General features: G+C 43.5%; 1 long non-coding RNA gene across 1 annotated transcript; it reads right to left on the bottom strand.

Annotated features, from left to right (window-relative positions):
- Positions 1 to 11,379: 11,379 nt before the first annotated feature.
- Positions 11,380 to 22,191, bottom strand: LOC132648996 (uncharacterized). Its single transcript, XR_009587383.1, has 3 exons — positions 22,019 to 22,191; positions 13,679 to 17,498; positions 11,380 to 11,612 (listed from the first exon to the last, which is right to left on the bottom strand). It is a non-coding gene; the product is annotated as an uncharacterized LOC132648996 (long non-coding RNA).
- Between the last annotated feature and the right edge of the window lie 409 nt (positions 22,192 to 22,600).

Genomic DNA, 22,600 nt, shown 5'->3' with positions numbered 1-22,600 from the left:
ATAATTACAAGGGTTGAAAAGCCTCCTGAAGCCATCAGATTGTCCACGTATCAGCTGGTTTTCATCCAAACCAGTTTCTAATCTAAAGCAGGAAAGGCTTTACTTTAGAAGCAACCAAGGTCAGAACCTTCTGGGTTTAGTTCTTAAAATGGTTACATGGCCTTATTGACCCCATCTAACTTCTGAACTTCTCCATGCGGTTTGGCTGCTGATAGCAGAACTGGACATCCGTTCTAGTTGCAACTTCCACCTATGGAAAATCTACAGATAGGCATGACTCTTATTGGTGAGAAACCATGCATTATGAGTTACAATTGTGTCATTGGTTCATGAGGGCCTGAAAGAGCCAGGGGAAGGTTACATCTAGGTTTGTATGATTACATTGGGAGTCCAGATAACTCTCTTTTAAAAACCTTTTCTCATCCATCTTGGTTATCAGTTTGGCTCAATAGATAGCTTGAAACTTCTCGACGGTGTTGGTGAGAATAGCAATCAGCTGTCACTCAAGCATTCCTCACTGTGCTCAGAGATGTAGGGGTGGCACACACAGATACTCCTATTTATTTGCATTCTTTTCTGATGTTCTTTGTCTTTTTTTTTTTTTGATGGAACTTCATTTGTTATTGACTTCTTTTGCAGATGCTTTGCCTGCCCACACTTGAAATGCTTGCTTGAGTAAATAATTGCTCTTAACAACTGCTCAACTTCCTTGTTTAAAAAAAAAAGTTTTTTAAAAACCACTCATTTTATATACTTAAAAATTCTTAGTAAACTAACTTAACTACTCTTTCCCACACATTACATAATCTTCAACCTTCTTCTTTAGGTACTTTCCCTTGAAGTCTCTTTTGAACAGCTACATAGATTTGCTTCCTTAGTCATGTAATATTTCAAGTATGAACTTTGGCCATTTGATCCTAACCCACCCTCCACTCCTTTCCTCCAACATTTATTGGGTGCTCTTGAATGTTAGATGCCACATTGGGCCTTGTGGATCTGTAAATGGAAAAGACTCTGGATGAAGGAAATGACTCTGTACACAAGTCTTTGAAGTAGAGTCAAGGGCTTGCCACCCGGGAGAGAATGACCTCCTTCGTTTACTCCACAAGTGGATGACATTTAAGCTTGAACTTGCAAGAGCTTTCCATGCCAGAGAGAAGGAAGGAGGGGCTTTGAACTGACTAGTTTTTTGTCAACTTGACACAAGGTAGAGTCACTTGGGAAGAGGGAATCTCAACCGAGAAAATGCCTCCGTAGATAGTTGTGTGGGCAAGCCTGTCGGGCATTTTGTTTTTGTTTGTTTGCTTTGAGACACAGTTTCTCCGTGCAGCCCTGGCTGTTCTAGAACTCACTCTGCACACCAGGCCGGTCTCAGACTCACCAAGATCCACTTGTCTTTGCCTCCCAAGTACTTGCACTAAAGCTGTGCACCACCACTGCTTGGCTGTGACATTTTCTTAAATTAGTGATTGATATAGGAGGACCCAACCCATTGTGAGTGATGCCACCCCTGTGCTGGTGGTCCTGGGGTCATAAGGAAGGAGGTTAACAGGCCAGGAGGAGTAAGCCAGTAAGCAGCACTTCTCCAAGACGTCTGCTTCAGTTCCTACCTCTAGGTTCCTGCCTCTAGGTTCCTGCCTTGAGTTCCTGCCCTGAACTCCCTTGAAGATGCACTATGAGACAAAGTATAAGATGAAAGAAACCCTTTTCTTTCCAAATTAATTTTGGTCATGATGTTTTATCACAACAATAGACACGTGTTAAGGTCAAAGAGGTATTGGCATGGCATGCAGGGGTAAGTGATGTGGGAGTATTTGGTGGGGGTTAGGTGGGGGTTAGGAGAGGGTAGTTAGAGAAACACATGCATGAACACATGCATCCACACATATAATTGAGAGCCTATTCTATGCCAAGCACAGGAAAAGCAAGTCCTTTACTGGCCCATTTCACTTTTATGACAGTAATATAAAATAGGACTGTTTTTAAGTCATCATCTTATAAATGAGGAAAGTCTTGTCACTGGTTGAGACTCTGTATGACTCAAGAACTTATCCCAGGCCTGAGGGTGTACACATCAAAGATTTGACCTTAATGGCTAGTCTAAACCTGTCAAGCATGGTGGTTAGGGTCCTTCCATGCCATGTACAGTCTTTGGCCTTTGTCCTGTTGCTAAGGGACACCACTGACATCTTTCTAATAGGGTGGTAAAGAATGCTTACTGAGTTTTGTTGGTATACTGTTCTTGTGGAAGGTATACCAGTTACCCTTGTTCATTCAAATGCTGATTTCTCTACCCCACTATCTGGTTTCAATCCAGACATTGCATTGTGATGTTTATTCTAAGCATCACCTGTCTCAAGTCTGTGTAAACATGCCACCATTTGTTCTCTGTATTTTCAATAAAACAACCAGCCACAATGCTGAGCAATGGAGAGAATAGGGTGAGACATCCTAGTCTGGAGGGGAGGAGAAGGAAGCAAGTGGGAGGAGTCAGAGAAGAGAGATCAGCAGGAGAGGACTTGGAACCATGAGGAGAGATGAATCTGACCTAAGATATGACTAAAGCAAATATAATGTGGGAAATCTCTAATGAGAGGAAAACTATGTGGGTTTGGAGGTTTAGGATGGAATAATCATTGCCCAGCATTGGGCTCTAGGTTAACTAAATACATCCTAGTCTCTGCATGGTGATTTGGGTAGACAACTGGTTTAGGAATACTAACTAAAAGATAAATCAATAATAAATATTAATATTCAACAACAGAGTTTCAAGAAGCTAACGTGCAATAGGAAGTGGAACCAGAGTTGGAGTAAGAAGAGGGCAGAGACAGGAGAGTCAATCACAAGGATGTGGAAATAGCTTGTTCCGTGAACAGCAATGAGCTGAAATAAGACAGAATAACTAAGTATAAAAGTGGATGTAAAGATCCCTCAGAAATAAGCAGGAAAGGATGAGATGACAGCCATAAGTATGTATGAGTACTGGTGGGTTCTGAGGAATGAGACTACCTGGGTTCATTCTTACAAGCCATGCAACCTATATATCTAAGACAATTCAAAGAGAGAACAATTTTTGTAATGATATAATAATTTACAAAGTCTATAGGAGAGCCAGAGACCCAGTTTTAGAAATGTTCCAGACAAAAGTAGGTTTGAATTGCATCAACTGAAGCTGTTCGCCACTAGGCATACTTAGATACCCGGGTATTGGCTTCCCAATATTTCTATAGGTCATTCCTATAGAAATCTATATAAGTGTTCCAATATCACGGCTGGGCTGTCGCTCAGTGGTAGAACTCTTGCCTCATATGCATGAGGCATGAGATCATGCTTCGATAGTGCCAAATGAAAATAAATAAAATTCAAAAGGTTTTGTCAGGATTACATTCCTTTTCAGGCAGTTCCAGATGAACGATTTTCTTTGCCTATTTAGCTCCTAGAGACTTCTGGCATCCTTGTTTTATCCATTTTCAAAGCCAGTGATGTAGCATGTTCAATCCCCCTTACCTCTCCTCTCTCTACACCCTCCCCTTAGTACTTATCTCATATTTCCTTCTTTCCTTCTTCCTCCAATCTAATATATAATATAATATGATATGATATAATACAATACAATATAATAATCTCTGACTCTCAGGCCCCTGCCCCTCTCCCATTTTATCTGTCCCACAGAGATAATCCAATATAACCTCTCAACCCCCAAATCCTTACCCAGCCCTTTGTCTGTGTGAAGCACATATTCAGGTGCTGGGGAACTTGGATATGGACATCTTTGGGAGGCCATTGTTCTATTTCCCACAGCACTTCAGCTAATCTCCAACTCCAAGATCAGGACACTCGCTACCTATTCCTGAAATGCTGGATGTCATGGTACCCACAGTGGCTGAAGCACAAGCATCCATCTTCATTTCCACAGTTTCCAAATCCCAGCCTCCCCTGGTTGCCTGCAGTCAGGGAATCTGAATCATACAAGCAAATAGCTGCAAGGGAGGCTGGCAAACCTTCTTCCTCAGGGATAACATGCCCCATGCCTTGCACTACAGTTTATTTTATATTCCTAGTTTCTTTTCTTTTATTTTTTTAATCAGTAAGTAACAATTTTGAATGACATAGATTGTTCTCATTCTGACCATTGTTTGTTTTTTATCTCCTGCCTGCTGCCATATCAGAAGACTTGGTATGTTTTTTGATATTCTGTAATATATACATCTGAGCAACAGTTCTGTAAAAAATGATCTCCAGCACAATGTCAGGTGCTGGCCAGCTGGACATTAGTGAAATTGTAAAGGAACTAAGTGATTCAATTCCTGTTTTCTTTTTTCTATATGCAGTTCTCTCTAAATTCTTATTTGCCCCAGAGGCTTTGATCCATTGCCCCAGGCTGTCACCCTTGCACAGAGACAGTCACAGTGTGTGCTGCAAAAAGAGCGGGTTGGCCTAGTTTTTTGTTGTTGTTATTGTTTTGTGTTCAAATTATTCAAAGAGAAATATGTCTACATGTACCCATGAAACACTCAGGAAGGCTACTTTTCAAAGTATGGATCTAATGCGGATCTAATCTAACACATTTTCAAGCTACAAGGGCAAGATGATTTAAGTTTGACTAAAACCATTTGTTCTAATCAGTGCTTCATATGACACAGGTTCCTTGAGTGACCCCAGCAGCATTAGTAATAGACATTTAAACCATCATATATATGCATTTTTTAGTGGAGAAAGAACTTTTTTTTCATTTCCAAAGAACCATGGGTAAAACAAGAGATGACTTTGTGCCTTAAAAGCTGCACTTTTAAAACCATTGCATGGAGAGAACCTCAACCCCCTGCTCAGATGTGCCCAATTGGCAGCTCAGTCTCCATGTGGCTCTCCAAGTGAGGAGAGCAGGGCTGCCTCTGTCATGAACTCAGTTGCCTGCTCTTTGATCACTCACCCCTGATGATGCAGCCTTGCCAGGAGGAAGAGGATCCAGGCAGTCCTGATAAGACCTAACAAGCTATGGGCAGGTGGCAATGGTGAAGAACTCCCCTATCCACTGAAAGGGGGGAAGAGGGAGGGAGGGTGGGACAGGAGGAGTTGAAGAAGGGGGTTTCAATCGGGATATATAATGAATAAACTGTGCAAAAAAAATAAAATTAAAAGAATATATCATGGGCCAAAGAACAATGTGTGTGTGTCTGTGTGTGTGAGTATGTGTGTATGTGTATGTGTGTACACCCATGCTTTTATATATATATATATATATATATATATATATATATATACAGGAGAAGGTAGTAAGGCTAGGAAAAGGTGAAATGAGAAGCTGCAAAAACAGCAGCAAAATTCTTAGCATTTTGTTGGCCTTCTCCAGTCAGCATTCACACCAAACACATTAAAAAAAAATTGAAAAATAAAAAAACTAAAACTCACACATGATTCCCTTCCTTCTCAGACAGCACCCCTACACCTTTCGTTATAAGTTGCTAACTATGCTGCAGAAGGATAAGGAGAGTCTGTAAGTAGGTGTTGCAATCAAATAAAATTGACAACAAAAGACATGGCAGCAGATAATCACAACAGGGGCAATTCAGCCTGGAGGATGATTAGCCAAGTATGCTAAGCAGCGGATCCCACAAATGACTATAATTATTTGTCTTTTAACACAGCCAAACCATCTCACTCTACCTCTTAGAAATGCTCTAGCGTCTATAAATAGACTACGCTCAGCATCTCATACACATGGAATTCAGCTTAATTCCTTCTCCAAAGTGTCTTATTTCGGGTTCTTAATCTCCATTCCCTTTCTGCCCCTTCCCCCTCTGCAGACCACTGAGGCCAGTTGCTGCCCTTCACTTTCAATTTTTTATCAAGACAAAAGCTTGCATCCCTCTCCCCATGCCCACACAACACCCTACACAGTGTCGATGCACTCTTTCCTAAGATTCCATAATGGAATCCCGGCTGCCCCAGCTCCCCAGCCCTGTAGAGGTCATCTGGACTCAGGAATGCTGGTGACTAAGGACTGAGGGTTAAAAGCTGGGATGGGAGGTGAGTGGGAAAGGGACTCTAGAGTTTGTTTTTCATAGTGCTGTGCTGTTATTGTGGGAGTAAAGAGCACAAGAGCATGGAAAATAAGTGGCAGCCACAGCTGGCCAACAGGCCTGTGTCCTATCATAGCATTAACCTTGTGACCTCAATACATGCCGTAGGACAATTAAGGCCAGGGCAAGTGGCACAAAACTCTCAGCACATGCTTTTCTCCACATAGTTCATCCAGAGCTAAAGGGTTACAACGAAACCAACCATTTCCACCACTGCCACCACCCTCACAGAGAATTCACTGTTTGGAACAGCCAGTAGGTTGACTATTGATTGTTTGGAGTTTAGCCTGGAGAGGAGTCACAAGGCAGCTCAGTGCCTCTCTTGGACGTGCAGAAATACCATCTTCTCCCTCCACCCACCCATCCTGGCATATCTTCATACCTTCTCTGCTCTGCTTCAGCCCCACCCTCTCTCAGGACCTTCCGTTCCTTGTAGTGCCATTTCAAAAACAGCTATGGGATTTGGAAACAAGAAAAGGTTTATGAACCCTAAGGAGACAGAACAAAGACTTTTCTAATTCCTATGCCCAGATCTCCAGCTTCTAAACTCCCCACTCTAACCCTGACACAGTTCTTTGTTATCCCTGAGCCTGAAAGCATAGAGTGGTTAAAAAAAGCCTCCACTCCTGGGACTCTCCCCTTTCTCCTCAGGAAAACTGGTGATGGATGATGGCACAGTACAGTATCACAGTCTCAGAGATCTCTTTTTGATCATGATCTGGACCATTACCACTGAGTACCATGTCTCCCTTCTCTGAAATCTCAATTCTCCTTTGTCACTATTGACATTGCTTCCCTGGCAACATGGCACCTGGCCCCACTTCCTATTTGCAGCCATACTGGCTAGTCACATCATCCAGACTTTAAAAGGCCAGGAGAGGGAGAGAACAGTCAGAAAAAGAGCCAAACGTATCTGTTTCCATCAAGGAAAAATAGCTAACATCTGGGATGCTTAATCTTTGCAATTGTTGGTGCTCTAAGCAGTGTCTGACATTGATTCAACAAAGGTTTTCCAAGAGCTTCCTCTGTGCAGCTGCTGTTCTGGACTCTGCGGAGACAGGGAGAAAAATCCAAAGGCCCTGACCTCATGTAGATTCCATCCTAGGGAAGAGCTAGGCAGTGGACAAAAGGACAGGAGCATGGCAAGCAGCTAATGACGTACAGTAGACGTATCTCTGCCTCGCGTCTCTCTTCTTGCCTGGCATTGGTTCAATCGTGCTTTCTTCCTGACTCTGCACTGATGAACCTTCCCCAGCTTTCCTTGAGTTGCTCACATCTATGACTAAGCCCTTCTGCTGAGCTAGCCAAGGTGTCTCTTTTGCTTTCACCTATGGACCTATCCAGGCAGTGACAAACGCAGCTTCCAAAGTGCACGGCCACAAGGAGGACTTCACAGAGCTGGACACACTCAGCCTCCTTACAGATGTAACTTTTCAGTCTCTTCAGAGAGCAAGTGAGTGGGGCCACATGAACATGTCTGTCCTGCCAGGAGTAAACATTCTAAAGAAACACTTGTTCTTCTCCTTTTGGCTATAATACTCCTGAAACTATAGCTCCAAGAAGTTGGAATTTCCTCAGGAGTCTCACACTAGGGAAAGGAAAGTGCAGGGCCCAGTATCAGCAGGAAGATGAACTTGCCTCCTGGAAAGAAATACCAACAGTTCTGACAACCTCTCGAGAGCCCTGAAATAGAGACAAAGCTGGCTCACTGAAGGGAAGACCCACACTGTGGTGAGGACCGCTTAGCTCTGCAAACCTCTTGTTATCGATTTAGTTTTTTAAATTATTATTATTATTTCTTTATTATTTATTATTATTTATTCACTCTGTATTCCGGCAGTAGGCCCCTCCCTTATCTCCTCCCAGTTCTATCCTCCCTCTTCCCCCCACTATGTCTCTCCCCTAGTCCACTGATAGGGGAGGTCCTCCCCCCCTTCCATCTGACCCTAGCCCATCAGGTCTCCTAAAGACTGTCTGGATCCTCTTTCTCCATTTAAACCAAACCCCATATAAGGACTCTGAAGATGGGCTGGGGGAGGAGGGCATGATCACTGTTTCCCCCTGTTTTTAGTGAGGCCATCTTGAATGAATCTCCTTTCTTTGTTTCTCACTATTGTGTGACTATGATTGTCCTGTTGGAGGCTGATGGCCTAGGCCAGCTTCTTTGGACTTCCAGGGCCAAGAACCTATAAGCTATAGTTCTGGCCTTACAACTCTTGTGACGGAAAGGCTGCAGGAGAGAGATGATTTCTGGCCAATATGTCTATTGTCTGATCATTTCCTGGGCTATAATTATTAAAGCTTCAATGGGACAACAGTAAGTTTAAAACATCCTTACGAGGGCCAGGGGGGAGGCTAATGTAGGAAATCAGGACAAACAGAAACAGGAGCCAATAAGGCCCCTCCAGACCATTGTGTAAAGTTTGAATTCCATTCTCTGTACAGGATGCCCCCAGCTGGCTTAAGCAGCAGTGACACGATTTGGCTCTGGCTGCTGTAGTTAAGAATCAGTTCAATGGGGCAAGAGTGGGTGTTGCAATGGGTCTCCATCTAGGCCTAGGGTGTTGGAGATGTGGTGATGATATGTTGGTAGGATGGGGGCTAGGGGAACATCCTGAAGGAGAAACTGACAGGCCTTGCTGGGAATTTAGTGTGGGTGTGAGGAAAAGAAGGCTTGTGAATGACTGTCAGGTTTGGGATGAATCTTGATGGGGTAGGTTGAGAGAAAGGAAGGTTAGTGTGTAGAGAAGACAGATCAAGGGTTTAGCGCTGTATTTAGTAGAAATGAACCCTGATGGGATAAGAGAAGGCCCAATGGACAGTAGCTTCCTAGAAGAACGTGAAAGAATCAGAAGCAAGGCAAGAGCTGGAACTGGGTAAGTTTTCTCAGCACGCAGAGGATGTGTTCGTGAGCCGGTGAGTAGTGTGGTAAGGAAAGGGGCACTTAGGACAGAAGCCGGGGCGGGGGGGGGGGGGGGGGGGCAGAAAATGAAGATATTGTGTAGACGACCCAGCAGGAAGCTACAAAGTGAAATAACACGCTGTTGGGTGCTGGGAGCCACAAAAGAAAGCATGGTTTCACAGTGAGCCGAGAACTTCAAGAATGTTCTTACATGCAGTAAACAAAGGGACAAAGCTAGGCATGCCGCTGCCCACCTCTGCCAATGTCCAGTCTAGGAGCAGCGAAAGCCCTGGATCCGCACAGGGAAGAGAGCAAGGAGGCCACACACTCCGCCTGCCTTCTTTTCTCTGAAAGAGCTCTTTGTAACTTCTCTGAGGAGGAAACACCTCCACTGTGGAGAAACATTTGCTTCCTATTAAACGTACTGTTACTCAGAGCTCAGCTCCTCGCCAGCCAACCACATAGCGAGTGGGCAGTGGGGGAAAGGGGAGCAAGGGGCGCCCCATGCGCTGCTTTAGCGGGAGCGACTCTAGGGCTCAAAGCCTGCTGGCCTACAGGCCCCCAGCCCGGTTTCCCTCTGCTAAAAACCCTCTCTCCTCCTCCACCACCAGCCTTTCTTCCTGGCCCTGTATGAAAAGACTGAGAAGATGGCAAAAAGGCTAGTCAGTGGTTTGGCTCAACCTTTCGATACCAAAAAGACTAAGATGGAGTACTCTTCCATTCATTTTGCAGCTTATGGAGAACAAAATAGGCCACGGCTGCTTTAAAGGTATTGAAGGGTCACAGCCCTAGAAAGGTTGAGAACCATTCCTCTAAGCAAAAGCAGTGGTCAGGGGCAAGAGCCTACTCCCTTTAGAAGCCAGCAGGGCACCTTTACATGACAATGGTACCTTAGATCCCACAAACCCTGACCAAGCAGCAGAGCATGGAAATGGGTCTCTGCTTGAGTCTACCCTTTCACTGGGATGAAAATATTTACTTTTATACTAATTTTTGTGTGTTTTGTTTCGATGCGTTTCTTTAACAGCAGAAGAAAAGAGGTTGGTGTTTGCAGTGAAATGGGTGCTTTCTGACAAACAGCAGTGCCATCTACTGTCAAGTACTAAGAGCACGAAGTAGCGACCTCTCAGTGAAAATCTGCGTTTGGGAAGGGAAGAGCAAATTCATAGTCTGGGACTTATTGATAAATACAGATTATGAGACATGCTTTTATTTTGTTTTATATCTTTAAGCAACCCGCACAGTCATATGTGATTCGTAATCACGTAATGTCTCAGAGCTCCACCTTTGGAAGCGGAGTTAATTAAAGTAAAAATAAGCTCAACTGAATAACTCAATCGCTACACAACTTTTCTTAGGCCCAGCCTTCACATCCGTAAGACACAAAGCGGTTATACTTAATGAAGTGGTTTTGCTGACTAAACAATGTGTAAAATTCACTTCCAAAGCAAGCAGAACAGAAAATAGTGCTGTGAGCCGTTGCTTGGGTGCACTGGTAGATGACAGACTATGCCAGGAGCCTTCTCAGCCGTCTGTGAGCTGGAGAGCCTCTGATGTAGGTACCAAGCTAGCGTAGCTAAGCTAAGGCTGGGACTGGGTCAAAGTATTCACCTGATTCCAGAATTATTCTCATACGTTACATCACAGAACCAGGATTCTGAATCCCCGCCTCATAAACCCCAATGCCTACTAGCTTCAGGTCCACCAATGAAGACTTGCTTTTTACCTATTGGCAAGGAGTCTGACCTTTACGATGTGATGAATGCACCATATCGCAGATCTGGCCCAAGTTTGTCTAATTGTGTAATTAAAAGAATAAATCTGAGAAGACTCTAAAATAGTCCATCAGGATAGGGAAGAAAGAGTGGCAAGAGTGAAAGGTGGCTGGTCACATTTCATCTTCATCCAGGAAGCACAGCTGAACATTGGTGCTCATGCCCTGTTCTTTTTATTCATTCTGAGCCAAGCCCATGGAATGGTGGTCCCCACATTTAGAGCTGGTCTTCCCACTTCCAATAGTCCAGTCTAGGAACTCCCTCACAACACGCCCAGACAGTTAGTTTCATGAGATTCTAAGTCCCATCAATTGACAATCAAGATTTATGATCACAGGGCAGTCAAGTGTTCTTTTCTTCATCATAAGGGGTCATGAATACTTCTGTAACAACAACAACAACCAGGCTAACAAGCGAAACACCAAATATCTGTTTAATATGAGAGATGGAAGCTCTGAGAATGAAACCCAAGGACCCGGGGAAAACTGTGGGTTGTTTTGTTGTTTTTGTTTTTGTTGTTGTTTTCTCCTCTTCTCTTCCTCTTGCTCCCTCCCTCCTCCTCCTCCTCCTCCTCCTCCTCCTCCTCCTCCTCCTCCTCTTCCTCCCTCTCCTTCTTCTCCTTCCCCCTCTCCTTTTTCTTTTCCTCCCTCTTCTCCTCTTCCTCCTCCTTCTATCTTCTTCAGTTTTTGAAGTCAGTTGTGTATAAATTTGATTGGACAAAATAATCTAATCAGATGCTAATAGACCGGAGGTGGGGAGGCTCCAGAAAGGAAGGTCTTATCCTGACCTTTCTTGGACCTTCATCAAGCACCCCTTCCTCTTGAGTGCAGAGCAGGACTCTTCTTTATTCCGATTCTGAAAGGAAAAGAGGAGAAGAAAGAAAGTTATCTTTCTAGCTTTAGAGGACAATTCTAATTTCTGTGACTTGCTTTAGGGGGAAGGAGTAGGAGACAGCAGGACAGGACAGATTCATAGAGACTTCATCTCCAAGTTCAAGGCCTACCAGTGTCCTTTAGCAGCCCCTCATTACCAGTGTGTCAAAATGCAGTAAATTGGGGTATTACTTTCTAAGCCCTAACACTCCTATGTGCCAGATAGACAATATTCTAGGTATGAATGATATAACAACAACAACAAAAAAATAACAGAACCCCACCATTGTGATACCTAGATGAAAGTTGGGGCCAGTGAGGGTCCCCAAGGGCTAGTGAGGGAATCTACCAAATAAGCTAATAAAAACTTCCATAGAGGAAAGCAAAGCCGATGTAGGGGACCATAGGTACCAGGAAGGACTGGCTTAGAATATTTTTTGGGGTCTCCACTGAGCAACAATATGAAGTGAGGGGGGGTCCTAGAGAAAAATTTATCAGAAAGAAGGAAAAAGAAAGAGGGTCTCCAATGACAAATGTACACTTGGCTCAATAAATCCCAAGAGGCCTTCCTTTCATTGTGTATTGTCATATCTGAGATTTTTGTTTCCTTGAGCATAGCTCCCAGGATCCCACAGTTTAAGATAAGTGTTAAGTATTTGCCATGTCTGTGCATATAGACATATGGACATCATAGACAAAGAGCCTGGTCCTTGCAGTGTGCCCCAAAGCATGTAAAGAGAATTAGTTAAGATAAAGCTGTCCATGGAAAGGCCATTTCCGTTTTTTGACTGTTTGATTTATATTGTTTTAAAATGTGACTGGATTTCCAGGCTGGACTGCAGGACCCTACTTAATGTCTAAAGTATATAGCCTGTGGATATTTGTAACAGAATACACTGACAAGCCGGTATAGAGCATGATGTCCTAAATTCAATTTCTTCTCAGACATTCTATTACTCTGAGCTTTATTAAAGAGCAAAGGGAAAATGCATTACCTGTGTTAGGAGTTGAATGAGCCTTTGTGGGTTGACCTGGAGACCCAACACATACTTATGATATTCTCTCTATAGAAAAATGAGTTCTGGGTTTGAAATGCTACACTTATAGACATTCAGAACACAGACCTTTGAGGAACCGGAGACTTCCTGCTGTGGGGAAGAGAGTCTCTGGTGGACAAGGGCAGGGAGGGATTAGAGAGCAAGGACTTCTGAAGTTAGAGCATTAGTGGGAGAAACACTGATCATGACAGACAACCCAGACAAAGAGTCTAGGGAGAGCATTGCAGCCTGAGTGCCGCTGCTGTCAAAGCATATAGCAGGGAAAGCTCAGTTTTCAGCGTGCACTGTGGAGCTTCTGTGGAAGTCAGCTGACAGAGCTCTGGAAAGAAAGAGCCCCCAAATCCCAGGGCACCTTTCTCTTTATGTTTTAGGGTACTGCTCTTCTTCCTAGGTGGCCTCAGATCTGTCTGTCTCTAGTATCAATACTGTTGATAGCAGGAATGTAAAGCATGAAAATTGTGTTCTAAATAGCAGCATTAGTGACTCAAAATATGATTCTGTAGCAAAGCACTGAAAACCACGCATTGTTCACAGAGAAAGCAAACCTGAATTTTTTTTATTTCCTTCCCCAACATCTGACAACCCCAGACCTTACCAATAAATGTTTCTATAGGAAATAAGAAATGTGAGAGGAAAGGGAAGTGAAAGGAAGTGAAAGACAAGGAAAGCCAAGAGAAGTATAAAAGAAGAAAAAGAGATGGTAATCCTCAGACAAAAAGTGTCTTCATTCTCCCCTCAACCCAGGCAAGTATGTGCATATATTCATGCATGCTTGTGTATGTGAGTTAGTGTGTGTGTGTTGGGACAAGAAGATCAGGATATTTCAGAGACAGACAGACAGATTAAGAACATGGAGCGATAGTATGTGTTCTTCAGAACAGGAGCGTGCGTGGCTGGCGGTCCATAGCAGCCTACAGAGCTCTCTGCCGTGCACCGTCTGATGAATTCGGAAGTTGAGAGTAACAGTTGAGTGAATTTCTGCAAGGCTGACCTTGTTTCGACTGCCACGTGGAACCATCTCGCTGACCCTCTTCGGGTGCTGTCGGACTCCCTTGCTTGAGGACTCCAGCTGCAGAACAGGTGGCCAGTTATGGGCTTGCCGTGGATTAAGTTGGTGGAGGAAGGAAAGGCAGCATTTGAAGATTCGAATCATTATTCATGACCATATTGTGTTTAATAAGCAACTGATAATTTATTCAGAGAGTTTATTTAGATGTGCAGAGCAGGGGCTTCACTCTCAACTCCCGGCTCAGTACTTTTTAATCAGATTATTGTTTTTCATAAGCTCATTGTGATGTCATATGCCTAGCCTTAGGGGGATGAGACAGAAAGCTCACAAATTCAAAGCCAGCCTGGGCCACAAATAAGCAAAATAAGCAGAAGTTGAAAAATAAAAAAAAAAAACTTCACAACCAATCTGATTAACCACATTTAAAATGTTAAATTTTATTGACTTTTTTTAGCTCAATTGATAAGCAGTGAAATAAGCTTCCCTTGTCTTGTTTGGTTGTTGTTTATTTTAATAAATCAATCTTATATTTCTAGTCCAAAAAATACAGGGCTCTGGAAAGTATAGAAAGTGCATATGTCCCTGAATCCAATGTACTATCCAGTTGCTATACATAGAAATCTATGCTCCATGTGTTTTGGGGGGCAGTCAAAAAGACATAATTCATTGACTATGAGAAGATGCTAATCGGATGATAAAATGGAAATGATTGCAAAGGAGCAAAGTTTCTCATGCATACTTTACAAACTGGTGAGGCATGTCCGTTGTTTTTTGGTTTGGTTTGGTTTGCCCCCCCCAAGACAGGATTTCTCTGTGTATCCTTGGCTGTCCTGGACTCACTTTGTAGACCAGGCTGGCCTCGAACTCAGAGATATCCTCCTACCTCTGCCTCCCCAAGTGCTGGAATTACAGACGTGCTGAGACATGTCTGTTACTGAAGGGAAAGTCCTATCAAAGAAGAAAACTAAAACTGTAAAATGAATCCAAAGGGTTTCTATAAGAAGCCAGCTTAATCCCAGTTCTGGTAGAAGTTATTTGCGCCTCTGTTTGATGCCTTTGGAACTTTTCATGATCATGATATTTTCGTGAAAGGAGGGCAAGCAGCGTGTTCTTCAACCGTATTAATGTTAAAGGATGAACACGAAGTTTGGAGGGTGTGACCACGTGGTCGCTACAGTTTGGGAGGACAACAGGCACTTGTGAGGTATTTGATAATCTTAATACACACAGCGGAGAAATGCTGTTACTCGCCTTCCACGTTTTACACTGCAGTATGCTCTGAGCTTGTCTAGCAAAGACTCACACAAAGGAAGCGCTGAGGTACTGAATCAATGTCTGCCCGTTGTAATGAGAGAAACTACTAGACTCCTCAATTTTAAATATAGTTTTATAAATATTTACTATTTAAATTGTTAGTGACTCCACGTGATTCTTATATGATCATGTAAATATCAAGGAACTGGGTTCCCTCTGCTTTCTCTCAGTCGAAGTACACGATCAGCAAGGTTTGGAGTCCACTGACTTAGAAAACAAAAATGCCAGAATATGTTAGCCTGGTGTGCTGAAAGATTTGAAATTTTTTACTTTTTTTTTTTTTTTTACTTACATGCATGTGTGTGTGTGTGTGAGCATGTGAGCGTGTGTGTGCATGTAAACGCATGGCATGTATGTGCATGCCTTCCAGAGACCAAAGACAATGCCGGATCCTCTAGAACTGAGCTGTGATCCATCCCACGTGACCTCCTGTGCTCCAGAATACCAGGCAAGTGCCCTTAGCTGCTGAGCTCATCCCTGCATCCCCAATTTTTAAAACTTCCATTCCCACTCTGTGTTAATTCCTTCTAGTTACGTCCCTCATATATGTATGCACGTATGGACAGAGAGTGTCGACAATTCAGACCTTGACTGTTTTCAGACCACCGAACGTGATTTCTCATAGTAAATTAATAACACGGTTTCTGGTTGTGATTTAGTTTGCCCATAGAGTTAACTTTTGGGAAAAATGTGTAAATTGGTCCCATCTGTTTTGCTCCTTTGACAACAGAACAGTTGTCCTGAATTTTGTTTAGCTAGATATGAACCAAAGACCCTCTCAAGACCCCATGAATCTGAAGTCTTGCATCTGGGCATCCTGAACTGGTCATGAAGTGGTTTTCAAGGGCCTTTGCACCAATGGGTCCCAGTCCGTGTTCCTAGAGTCCTATCTTTCCAATGTATGGCTCACCCCATATCTGCCTTAGCTGAAAAATCTTACATTTTCGGCTTTAGCATAAGATCCTCTTTTAAGAAAAGTTCAAAACTGCCTTCCCCTACTCTCGTTTGTGTTGTCCCTCAATGCTAGGCCCACTACTTGCATTTATTGTATTTGCCAGTCTACAGAGGTGTGTCCTTTCTCGTAGGAACACACCTTCTCCAGCTCTTTGGTTCTGTCTCCACACCAGTCTCGGGGATTCCCTGAACCATCGTGCCTCCACTTTGTTCTTCAGAATTCCCTCAGGTAATATCTTTGTTCATTTCTGGTTCTCTGTACCTGCTGTAGACTCCAGCACTGTGTGTTGACTAATAAAGTTTTGTTGATGTGAATTACAAGAGAAAGTGTTCAGAAATCAAACACGAGGCTGCAGCAGGTCTGTGAGCCTTCAGAGATGTACTCCAATACTAGCACACCGAAATACTTCTCTCCAGTTAGCAAATTGCTGCTGCCTCAAGTCTCCAAAAGACTCCTCTCTATTCCCTTCTCCCTACTTTTTCTTTCCACTGTTCCTGCCCCTCAGTTCCACTTGGATTATGCCAAAATCTAGCAATTTAGAAGAGAGTTAAGTCCCAATCCATAGAGGACTTTAGATCCAACCCAGTTAGTTCTACACCCGAGCTAGCACACTGGCATGCCCGTCCTTGCCAAACTCCTAACTAAATCTGGCAAACGTCTGCCTCAGAGTACACAACAGGAATAACCGGGAAAATGTGAGAATGGGGTTAGATCACCGAGACAAATATTTGCTGAGATCTGGATTACCCAGCATGGCCGTCCAGATTGTGGGTCTACAGAGCACTGCCTAAGCAAGGCCAGGAAAGAGGGAGAAGTCCCGATCCACAGAGATAAGCTAGAGGCTCATGATTTGGAAAGCAAAACAGGTTACTTCTAAATACCTTACATGCAGTGAGACCTTCCTTTAGGGAACTGAGTTCTTTTTGTTCCAATTTATCCGGTGGACCGAGGCCATGTCCATTATTGTATTGCAACCCAAGAACAGTTGGAGATAAGCAAAAGGTTTATCTGACATCCTGAGCTGGAGGAGGGATTTGAAACTCAACGCCACAGAAATTATCTCAAGACTTGTCACTCCTTCCACATCCCATTTAGCACTTGTATCCTTGGCTCCATGCTGGCTTGATGTCTTACTAGTGTTGGCTGTTGTACAGTCTCCAAGGAGCTTTCTCATGCACAATCGGATTTGGTTCTCACGGTGGCCCTGTGCTGGGCAATGATTGGTGTACTCATTGTACAAAGAAACCAGGAAAACTCAGAGAGATTCAGCAATATGCCCACACTCCTTCAAAAGACACCTTCGCACTTTAAGTCCACGTGACCAACTGTGCTATGTTGCAGCTTAGTGTCCTTTGACTAAAGACGGTGTTGTTTTGTTTGACTTAACTGGAAGCAGCCTCATGAAGCTTAATGATTCCTATTCATTCTGAAGCAAGAAGATGGCAGCCTGCTAGACCAAAGACAGAATGTAAAAGGAAATTCAAGATCCCAGGAACTTGCTCGTTGGTCCATAAAACATGTGTACACTTGCAACTGTTAAAGAAAATGATGAGAATCCATTTTACTTTTGTCATAGCAACCTGGTTTCTCTGAGTGGAAAATAACAGACATGTAAAGTTCTTTGAAACCTTGCCTTTATTGACAACAGGTAAATACAAATTTAAACCCCGCCAGTAGAAAAATTTTCTTCTTGAATGTAAGCCTGTAACAAGAGAGAACAGTTAGAATGAGGCATTTATCAAACAAAGAAAAGGAAAGTCCCAGGACTGGGAAAGAAAAAGCAAACAAGAGCGAGCAACTGGCTCTGCCTGCGGCACCCAGAGGGGTGTAAGACGCAAGAATGTGTGTGGAAATCCTTAAAGGATGGCACAAAGGAATGGAATCCCTTCAGCATCAATTAACTGTGGGGTGGGGTGAATATTGATTCTCTAGTCCTGTTTGTAAACTTTTTCTGTCAACGCTTTCAGATAGATTCTTTCTAATAAGGGTCTCATACTTGCTGGGAAAATACGCAAAGGGTCACCGGTGTCTATAGGTGGATGGTGTGGCCTGACACCAAGTGTACAGAATGCAAGGATCACAAATCAGGATGATGTCATTTGCTGGTGGAATAGTTAAGTAGCAGATTAGAAAGTAAGGGCAGGAATTAAAGAGAGAGAGAGATGATATGGCAGACTTTTGAGTGCGATACCACAAGATCTCTGAAGACTCTATCGTGTCATTACTTTCAAGAGATGGTTTAAAAGTCACAGAAGCCCACAAGGTGCTTGAGTTTATCCAGTTTGAGGAGAGACTCAATAGCATCTATGAATACGAGGATGGGTGTGACGCCACCTCCCTGAAAGGCAGACAAGCCTCACTGGCATCTAGGTCCCACAGTCAATCACTCTAAGGAAGTTCTCTGGAGGCAGTTCTATCAGGCATCTTTTCCATCCTTCTCAGCTCAAGACACCAGAATTCCTTTTCTGCTCCAAATGGCAGCTTTTGAAATTTTGGTCTTTGAAGCCTCTCCAGGTGGTCTGTGGTCGGTTGCCCAAATGCAATGGGTAGGTTTTGTTTAAAGAGTTATTTTCTACTTGAAATTCAAATTTTCTCTCCACAAAAGAATACAGAAATAGATAATTGAAAGTTCTAACCACAAAGATGGCCACATACTAGGCAAGCACTTCAAATGGTGGCAGGAGTTGGGGAGGGTACAAGCAGAAGCTTAGAGGTGGGTGGTCCGAGGGATTCTTTTAATGTGGTTGACAATCTGAAAGTCTCTATTTGGAATGAAGTTGAGCCAGAAACCAGACACTCACAGGGCAATCAAAGACGAGACCACTCTGAGAGTCTCTGAAACAGGTATTTGTAACTAATAATCCAATTAAGAAAATGCCTCAACACTAAAGCAATTTCATTACTCACAATAATTGAGGAATGGCTTGGCCATATCATCCTTATATACAATTTTATATTGTAAGAATATAAATACTTGGCTTTGAAGTTGTATGCCAAGTCATATTTTAGGGGATGGTTTGGGGAAAGACTTTCAAGGAAATCCATTCTCAGAAAAAAAAAAAAAAAATATATATATATATATATATATATATATATATATTACTTTCATTAATCTTTATCAGGGTACATGTTTCTTAACTTCAATATAAAAAATACTGCTAAATCCATTGGTTCAAAACAAGACAAGAATATAGAGCATTCAGATTTCAAATATGTGGTGCCAAGAGTTTTATATTTTATCCTTTATGCTTTGGCAATGGCATGTGTGTGTGTTATAGTTTCATTTCATCGTCCCATGTCATCAAAAAAGAAAGCAAGTTTAACAAGCAGCGTCATGAAAGGAAACAAACATACTTTGACAAAACTATGTCAAAAGGAATTTCCAACCCCTCGGAACTGAGGTGGATGAGACTGAGCAGCAACTACGGAAGCGCCCGAGAAAGAAAATAAAGCCCAGAAACATCTTATAAACCGCAGAACCCATAAATTATGAACAAAACTCATGCCTAAGAGGAGAGGATTATATACTTCATAAGGACCCAGGTGAGCGCATTGAAAAGGAGCTAGGAAGACTCCAGTCTGATGGGGGAAGATGGTTTCCTAGTTAGGCCTGCAGACGACAGTAGTCTGAAAAACAAGCTCCCTCCCACCCCCAAACATGCCCACATTCTGATCTCTAGAACCTGTGCCCACGTTGCCTTGCATGGTAAAAGGGATTCGGCAATTTGAATTCTGAGTTAAGAATTCTGAGATGAAGACATTATCCTGAGTTATCCAGGTGGGCCCTTGCAATCATAGGAGACCTCGTAGCAGGGGGTCAGGAAAATCAGACTCAGACCAGAGAGGGGGCAACAGAAGCAGAGGGCTGGAGTGATGGAGTCAGACAGTAAAGGAGCCTGAGCCAAGAATTCAGACAGCACTTGGAAACTGATCAAGAAGGAAGTAGGTCCTCCCGCAATGCTTCTAGAGGGAGGCTACTTCTGCCAACACCTGGATTTTAGCCCAGCACATCCCACTTCAATCTTCTGACCTTGTGAACAGTGAAGGTAATAAAGCTGCATTTTAAGCCGTTAAGTTTGGATGATTTGTTATAGCAGTCACAGAAAACTGATACACATACCTTCCCACATCCCCTCTCCTGTATGTTTCTGGTAAGAGGGGGACAAAGGAGGAACACGGACAAGATTCAGGATGGTGGAACCAGGGCTGCTGTCCTCTGATGCTCTGTGAGAAGATGAGGCCCCTTCGGGGCTGGCCTCACTCTCTGCACTGTGTCTAGCTTTCCTCCCGCTAGCCCTGGTGATGGACAGCAGCCCATAGGAAGAGTTTGCCTGTGGACCCAAGAGGCAAAGCTTAACGTGAATCCCACACATACCCCCTCCCTAGACCCACTTCAGCTGTGGACAATGGACTTCTTAGGTATCAAAGCTTTCTCTAGCCTGTCTTCTTGAGGAGAACAGTTAAATGGTATGGATTGTGCTTGAAGCAATTGTATCAAGTTTGCAATGAGTGCCTTTCTGTCATTCCGTAACCCCAACAACACTTGGTATTGGCTGATCTTTAATTGCGGCCAGTCTGTAAGCTTAGTGCTGGTATCTCCCTAATGAGGTTGGCATCTTTTAATAATTTATGCCGATTGCCTAGTTCTCCTTGTTTGTGGGGTGGACGTGATTACTCATATTTCCTACTGGGACACCTATCTTTTTCTTATTGATTCATGGTTCTTTTTGTATTCTGTATGTTGGCCCTTCATCAATTAAGCATACAGCAAATATTCCAATGTATGTATTGCCTTCTCAGAATCCCTATGGTTTTAGGATATTGCACTTGCCTAGCATGCACAAGGCCCTGGGTTCAGTCTCCAATGTGGGGGAGGAGGGAGCTGGGGGGCTGTGGGGGGGGGGGGCAAAGGACAGGGGGCTCCAAAGTTTTCTGTTGTCAAATTTATCATTCTCCTTTTAGAAGATGAGTGCTTCTCCTATCTCTATTTCTCTGTGTCTGTCTCTCTACCTAGCTCATCAAACACAAAACTTAGGTACAAGATTGTTTGTGGCAGCATTTTTCCTACAGGGAAAGTAGGAAAGGGGGTAGAGGCAAAAGTTGGAAGCTTCCAAATGTCTATCAACAGGTGACAAATATACAGGCTTCTCAGAAGGTGGCAACAGACCACAAACACATCTCTATGAGTGGATGAGTCTCGCCAAGATTCTGTAAACAACAACAGCAGCAAAAACTTACTCATCAACATTCAGTTACCCTAAGTTAGGTGATGAATTTTAAAATATAATGGTAGAGGTGTGAGAAAGGGTGAAATTCTCTCTCTCTCTCTCTCTCTCTCTCTCTCTCTCTCTCTCTCTCTCTCTCTCACACACACACACACACACACACACACATTAAAATTGAAGTTACCTTAGGAGGAGACAGGAAATGGAGGTGGGGCTCTCAGTGCTGCTGATAACTCTGACATTTGACCTAAGGGGTGTTTGCTCTCCCTTGCTGTTTTTTTTTTTATTATTATTATTATTATTCTTTAAAATCACCATGTGCTTTCAATAACCATTAATACCTGATCTATTTTCCCAATAAAACATGTGAAGAGGTTTTTACTTATCATCTCAGAATAAGATGTTTGCATTCTCTAGGGAAAATTGCTCCCATATCATGTGTTAAAAGCTCAGACCCCAGACCCCACATAGCTTGGAGAATTCAAGCATTCGGGGCCGAGCTGGTGAATCCTCTTGGTTTTGCCAGGCCTTTTATTTATGTATTTATTTTTTTCTTAGCCTTGCTCTAATGCTCCCCTCTAGCGTACTCAACCCTCTCCAGTATTCAGCCTGGTAAATTTCATGGGCCCCGCTGCCCTCTTGTGGTCAGTTTTGCTACTCACACGGAGAAGAGGAGCGAGGGAGCTCGCATCTGGCATAAGCGGTCTGGGTGGTTTGGGTCTATCTCTGAGGACTTGCTTACTTGGTGAGATGCCAAAATGTGCCACCTAAAACCCACTACATTATTGTTTTTGTCAAAGTTCCAAGCTCTTTAGCCCGGCTTCTTACCGGAAGCACGTCTGCTTTCTTCTCACTGTGGTGATGTCACAGATAAACTCTCATCTGCTCCAAGCCTCCTGCTGTCCAGACAGATGCTGTAGTTCAGATTCTGCCTCGTGGACCCACCATCCACACTTGCTGTTTCTCCACCGGCTGCTCCCCTTTTCTCCCTGAATATCTGTGGCCTGAACAGCCACCAGGGCCCAGTCTCTCCTCTGGCACCCCTGGAGGAGGACTGTTGTAAGGGCAAAACTCGGTGAGGCAGAGAAGGAACACCCTAAGACAGAGACCGCTTCGAGACAGGACAGCCTTAGACATGCTTACTCCGTACTCTCCGCCCGCCCTCCCACACACACCCCGTTTCATAATCTCATTTTTTGCTCTTCCTCTGCTCCCCTGTCAGTTTCCAATCCTGATGAGAAGCCCAGAATAGATGGCCAGATTCACTCTGAAAACTCAGAATAGGTGTCACTTCAAGGAAACACTTGATCCAGGTCTGGTGGGAAGAGTCTTCGTAAGTAAGGTCTCCACACGTTCACCTGCCTCTGTCCACAGCCCAGAGGACATTGAATTCTCAACCCAAACCCTACT

This window comes from Meriones unguiculatus, chromosome 1 (assembly GCF_030254825.1).
Source record: "Meriones unguiculatus strain TT.TT164.6M chromosome 1, Bangor_MerUng_6.1, whole genome shotgun sequence".
Classification (NCBI taxonomy): Eukaryota; Metazoa; Chordata; class Mammalia; order Rodentia; family Muridae; genus Meriones; species Meriones unguiculatus.
Note: the sequence above shows the minus strand (reverse complement) of the source record. Positions and strands in the feature narration are given on the sequence as shown.